Genomic DNA, 7243 nt, shown 5'->3' on the forward strand with positions numbered 1-7243 from the left:
AAAAACCATGACATTTGGCATGGGATGCTTATTCCACTCCCTTAAGGGCCCATACTGAAGGACAGTTTTCCAGTTCTGCACAATAAACAAACCAATCAAAAGCCTTTTGAGCCAGACTACATGCCAAATCAACATATCCTTTTTCCTTGATTTTTTTAAAAAAGGGCAATTGATTGACCTTTATTCATAACATGGCTGTGATTATTATGTGTAAGCACAATGAATGGTCTAAAAGTATAAGGATTTTGTGTGTGTGTGTGTGTATGGCTATTGCGTTTCCAGCAGGTCCAAGAGTAGACCTTCCAATCCAGTCCTTTCCTGCTGAAGTCTTCTTGTACTACACTCCTCCACCCAATGAAATCTAAAACGCCCTTGAGAGCAAAGAGACGGGAGAGTGTTTGTGACCTCTGAGTTACGTCACCAAACAAGGCTTTTCCTACAAGGCCCCAGTCCTCTGCTCAAGTGGAAGGGGGGGCAGGCAGGATATAAAGTCAAGAGAAGGGGCGACCATAGCAGTCTTATGTGCTTATTCTAGGGATGTCAGATTTATGTTGAAATAATAAAATCAAAGTATACAACCACAATGTTGGAAATGCTACATGGAATTCCAGGAACCCTGGCCCAACATTTGAGACTCCATTCTTCTAATGTCTGCCTCGAGGTTGACCTTAGATTCTGTTTGTAGTTACAGCAGGGCAAGCTGCATGGTGGTGGTTGGGGGAGGGAAATAAGACAGAAAAATCTTCCCGTACTACCCCCACTCCGAAAGTGGGAGAACAGAACAGAAAGGCAGAGAGAGATGGAGTCTGTCGGTGGACGTGACCTCTTGATATTTTAGTGTTCAATGGCTGCATTGTATCTTGGGGTGGGTTGAGGAGACCATAGCCTAGACAATAGTAACTGCATCAATGAGAGTATTTTTGAAATTAAAAAACAACATTAGAAGGATATGAAATTTCATGTGAAATGTCTTTTGCAAGATGAGAGTTGGGGTGAACTTGAGACTTGTGGTCTGTCTGGGGAGAAAGTCCTGGGTTTCAGAGACTGTGAATCTGTTAGATGGAAGCTCAAATATAAGCCTGATGAGTTGTGGGATTCTTTTCTCTTCCAAGTTCTTTTCTTTAGAGAGAGAGAAAATACACGAGAACCAGATTGTCGCAGACTATGCAGAAACACCTACTCTGCTGCAATCTGATTTGGTGGCTGGCCAGAGTCGGTACTGAGCACCGCTTGCACTGAGGCCATCTGTGCTCCATGCTTGGCCCCACCCTTGGCTCCTCCGTCTTGGCATGAAGCCAGGAGGAGACCAGGGCAACTTGAAGAGTAAGGGACACAGCAGCAGCTGGCCACTGAGCCCCACTTGTGCTACCGCTGCCCGTCTTCTGCAGCTGGGACCCCCAAGGAAGGATCTGCAGAGGAAGGCAATGGCAAACCACATCTGTACTCATTTGCTTTCAAAGCTTCTTGCTCGGGTCACATAAGTCAGCTGTGACTTCATCCACTCATTTTTATTTATTTTTACTTTGATTTAAATGCCACCCCTCTCTAGAGGGTCTCCGGGGCGGGGGGTGGCTTACATGCACTTCACAGTACTTGAAATGTGGTGTAGCAGTTAGAATGATGAACCAGGATCTGGGATACCCAGGTTCAAATCCTGCTGCAGAGGTTTGTCGGGTGGCCTTGCAGCCCCATAGGGTTGTTGTGAGGGGGGAAATGGCAGACTGGAGAACAATGCAAATCCCGACATCGTCCACACTGGAGAGAAAGATGGGGCCTAAAGGAAGGAGATAAATAAATGTTTACTTCTGAACAATGCATGTAGAAAATACAAATACTTCATTGCCAAAACCCCAAAAGCAATGGGATGAGAGAAGCTAAAGGATGGAATGGAAATGTAGAGGTCAGATAGCTAGGGATGAGAAAATCTAACTGAACCCAAACCTTTCCATCAAGAGGCCAGGCGAGGCCTGTTTTCTTGGCCTCTAGCAAACGTGCTTCTAAAAGTCTGGCTTCAGAGGCCAGCAAATGTTCTCCTCTTCAATGGTGGTGTTCAAGCTATTTTTGACTGCTTCAGCAGGGTTTTGCTTTGATTCTCCTGAGGTTAGCTGGGTGGTTACAATACTGGCAGAGTTACACAAACACGGCGTTCACAGCTCAGCAATCCTGGGATCCGCATTTGGAGTTCAAGGTGGGTGGCATGTCTGCAAATGCCAGTAAAGAGGCTAGAGCAAGGTTGTTACAGAGACTAAATGACTCACTACAGTGCCTTTGCAGACTTGGAATTAAAGGGCCAGAAGCCGTTCCCTGATGAATGGAAAGCAAATCTCAGTCCAGTGGGATTTTTTAAATGCATGTTTTCATCTTATCAGCCTTACTTGTACAGTGTTATTTCTCATCTGCCTAAGCATAAACAATTCCAAAGGGAATACAGACACATGGGGTCCTGAGAACCCATGAAGCTGCCTTATACTTAATCAAATCATGAGGCAAGCTCAGCCTGTTTTCTCTGACTGCCAGGAGCTCTTTCTGATCTTAGACGGAGAAAAGCCTTTCCCAACACCTCCCACCTGAGACCATTAACGGAAGATGCCAACAATAGTACCAGGATACCCTGTGCCCCAATTTCCTGGCCAGCATTTGGGTTATTGGGCTGTTTGATGACAAGTGAAAGACAGATGGAGGAGGAACCAAGATTTCTTGCAATCCTCTTGACTGCATAAGCAGCAGGGGTGGTGTAACAGGGACACGAACTATGCAGCAAACAGTCTCCAGAACCACACGCACATGCAGTGGCGTCAAACGGCACCAACTTTCTCAGATCCAAACCTTTTCAGACTTCATAGGACCTATTCTGAATGTTCCTAATTTAACAAGACTCTCAAACAGGATTTTTCTGGATGGAATTTTAATAAGAACATTTGGGCCATGTAACGCAATGGGCTAACACCAGGGGCAGTCAACCTGTGATCCTCCAGATGTCCACGGACAACAATTCCCATGAGCCGGTGCCAGCATTTGCCGGCAGGGGCTCATGGGAATTGTAGTCCATGGACATCTGGAGGACCACAGGTTGACTACCCCTGGGCTACACCACTGTGTTCAGCATCTGTTTGCCGTTATGTATTGTCTTGTTGTCACTACATTGTTTTCTTCCCATGTCATTTCACTTTTGGGCAATGTTTATTTTATTTTTAGATCGCCCTGCTGGTGGGCTGCCTCAGGGTGGTGTACATCTAATGTCTAATACTTATCCTATGTTTTGTATTTCTGTAATCCTAGTCCTAGCATTGTTTATCAGACATCTTACTCAATGACACTAATTTATACTATGTAATCTGGCTTCAACGAGAAAGGAAAACTATCAATAATGGACATCCATCAATCTCCAATAACCTCCACTCATCCAACACCCTAAATGGGGCAGAAAATGCTCAGTGATCCTCTTGCACCTGTATTCAATGTGAAGAATGCTCAAGCTTGGCTGTGTTCAGATTTGGTGCTCAACTTGTGTCGTTCCTATCTTATGGAGGATGTTCACCTGTTTTTTTGTCGCTGAACTAGAATGGTGCCTTCAAGCTGCCTTCCTTTTGCTCAAACCCTCAGTCAGGTATCTTCTTCCCTGGTTGCTAAAATTTTAAAAAGGTGATGACGTTTCTGTGATTGAATGACTTGAACTTTTTCAACCCCTTTGCCAGAAGTCTGGTTGCCAAAACTGAAGCAGCCACACAAGAGTATTAAGGAAAATATAAAAACCTAGAAAGGGGGGAAACGAAGCCAAATAATATTACAGTGAATTTTCACAGAGCAGCAACTTTGCCAAGGAAACCACATAACTTGCACTGATAGAAAACATGTTTAATTAGAACAAGAGACGGGGCAATAAACTTACTTTTAAATGCATGTTACTGTTATATTTCATTTCCTTTTGAAGTAACATAAAGTTGATCTTAAAACTCTTTATGGTTCAACTAGTACTCTTTATGATTCAACTAGTAAATTAATCAAATGAAGGCTCAGCTATTTAACTGCTGGAGGCAGATTTTAATTGGTGAGGGGAAAAGAGGCACCAGGAAAGGACACACTAGATTAGGATTCCCCTTCAACTGGTGGGAACTTTGGAAATTTGAAAACAGGTAATAGATGCCACCAAAAAAATAGCAGCCAGAACTGCATGGCCAAAACCAAAAGGCTGCCATGAAAAAATGGTTCCTGTCCAAGAGTCTTTTAACAGAGGCAGCTATTCCTAAATGGGTGCTGCATTCAGACACTAAGACAGGGGTAGTCAAACTGCGGCCCTTCAGATGTCCATGGACTACAATTCCCATGAGCCCCTGCCACACTGGCAGGGGCTCATGGGAATTGTAGTCCACTGACATCTGGAGGGCCGCAGCTTGACTACCTCTGCCCTAAGATGATGCATTTTGGATCCTTCTGCACTACGTCCTGGTCCAGTAAGAGGCAGGAATGCCAGGCCTCGATCTTTACTTTAGGGACCACAAAAGTGAGCACTGGAAAACAAATTGCACCCTGGCAGCTATGGGCACTGCACTGAGGATCACCGCACCGCAAAGAGAAGTGGACACATCATATTTATATGACACGGTTTTAGTGTTTTTGAAATATAAATGAAAATGAAAATAAAACAACCTTGCTTTCTAGCCAGTTTGGTGTAGTGGTTAGGAGTGGGGACTTCTAATCTGACATGCCAGGTTCGATTCTGCACTCCCCCACATGCAGCCAGCTGGGTGACCTTGGGCTCACCACAGCACTGACAAAATTGTTCTGACCGAGCAGTGATATCAGGGCTCTCTCAGCCTCACCTATCCCACAGGGTGTCCATTGTGGGGAAAGGGAAGGCGACTGTAAGCCGCTTTGAGCCTCTTTCGGGTAGAGAAAAGCGGCATATAAGAACCAACTTCTTCTTCTTCTTCTTAACAATGAATGGCAATTTACTGGCTAGATATGAAGTTGCCTTACCCTTCCTTCCGTACCATCCCTTGAGGGATCTTATGGCATACATTTTCCATTTGTTTTTGAACTGTCTGATCACATTGTATTCTGCTTTGAGCATCAAGGAAAAGTGTCATGGAAATACAGAGAGCAAACAAAATGGGCGACATCAGCCAGGGCCAATTCCAGGGGGCAGCGTGGTTGGGTGTTTGCCATGACTGCATGGGCCTAGTGGTTAGAATGTTGGGATAAGAGAAAAGAAATTCAGGTTTGAATCCCTGCTCTACTATGGAAGCTCACCAGGTACTCTTGAGTCAGTCGCTCTCTGTCTACCTTACTACACCACAGGGTTGTTGTTATGAGGCTTATATAGAAGAAGGGAAAATGATGTAATTGTTATATATACACACATACATACACACATACATACATACACACAAGAGGACATTGCAAGGCAAAGGTTCAGAAGAATATCAGCTAATATATTGGAAGACAAAAACAGAAAGAAACAGTGCAGGGATGTCATTTTTGGTACTGAATAATCAACAAGTAAACCTGCTTCTCATACAATTGCAAATACATACCTTTGAAAAAGGCCACAGATTCCAAGTGCAACGAATGCAGTGTGTCTTTTCAATTTCTCATCCATGTCCGCTGACTTTTTAAAGTGTCAGCGGCTGGAAATATTAAAACCACTGAATCCGAGCGTCCTGAGAGCAACTGAAACCAAGGCCTTTGTAGATGCAATGTAGGGACTGAAAACAGGCTTTGGACCTCCCCTCATTTTCAAAAAGGCAAGCAAACCAAGTGTAAATATAGAGCAGTTAGAGTGCAACCATCATCATTCTGCATTGCTCCTCTCTGGCACCCTGCAAGTCCTGTTTCTGAAGCCATTTGCTAGACTGTGTAGCAGGGGTAGTCAACCTGTGGCCTTCCGAATGCTGGCAGGGGCTCATGGGAATTGTAGTCCATGAACATCTGGAGGACCACAGGTTGACTATAGAGCTCAGCCCAATCTCAACAGTTCTCAGAAGCTGAGCTGGGTCAGCCCTGGTCAATATTTGGATGGGAGATCACCAAGGAATCCCAGGGTTACGGTGCAGGGACAGGCAATGGCAAACCACCTCTCAATGTCTCTTGCCTTTAAAATACCAGAAGGTCACCATAAGTCGACTGTGACTTGATGGCAACAAAACCCCCCAAGAGTTTCCGGAGTAGAGCCAATTTGGTGTAGTTGTTAAGAGTGGCGACTGGTGAGCTGGGTTTGATTCCTGGCTCCTCCACATGCAGCCAGCTGAGTGACCTTGGGTTGGCCACAGTCCTTTTAGAAGCTGTTCTTACAGAGCATTTCCTCTCAGAGCTCTCTCAGCCTCACCTACCTCACTGGGTGTTTGTTGTGGGAAGTGGAAGGCAATTATAAATGTTTTGGGACTGCTTTAGGTAGTGAAAAGCTGGGTATAAAAATCTTACACAGTAACATTTCCACAGGAAGATATGAGGAAAGAACTGGGGAAGCAGGATCATTATTTCATCAGCCCAGCTTGCACTCAAAAGTTATTAGCTGTGAATTTTCAAATGACATGTTGTTGCTGGTTTTTTTGTCTCAGACAGACAGGGCCACCCAAGGCATGTTGTTGCCCCCCCCCCCCCTGGCCGCTGCACCACAGAGTCAGAGAGAGGCTCCCATGTGGTACATGCCATGCTTTCTGACTGGCATGCCTAGATCTTGAGCAGGCGCATGTGACCCTGCAGCCCAGGTTATGTCCTCTCATGTTTACCTTTCTGGTTTCCAAATAAAAAACTTTGTTTGCACCACACACACAGGGCTTATATGTTCTTGCCAAACAGTACCTTAATATCCAAGCCTATAATTAAACATCTCTGGTTAAAATAGAATTTGGGTGGCAGAAGCCATACCCCTTCCCCCACAAAAAAAAAACAACCCTCCAAGACTTTAAGGCTTAACTTGCACCCCCACCGCCGCAAGGCTCCTTTGTGCAAACAACCCCCAATCCCTGTCAATCTAGCACTCGGTCTCATCCTGTTTTTTCAAGGGCCACATCCCAGTTTCACTCGTGCAGCCCCTAAACGGGAAGTGAAAAGGACAAGAGGCTTGTTTGTTTTCCCGGAGGAAAGACAGGCCGAAGTACTGGAAAGGGAGAGGACAACGACTTCTTTAAGTAAACTTTTTAAAAAGGTCCATCCACACACAATTGCACGGACGGGGAGGAGGAGGAGGAGGGGTGGTCGGTCCGCTGCAAGAGAACGGAATGTCACTTTCCTCTGAAAAGGG

Source organism: Paroedura picta, chromosome 11 (assembly GCF_049243985.1).
Source record: "Paroedura picta isolate Pp20150507F chromosome 11, Ppicta_v3.0, whole genome shotgun sequence".
Lineage (NCBI taxonomy): Eukaryota > Metazoa > Chordata > Lepidosauria > Squamata > Gekkonidae > Paroedura > Paroedura picta.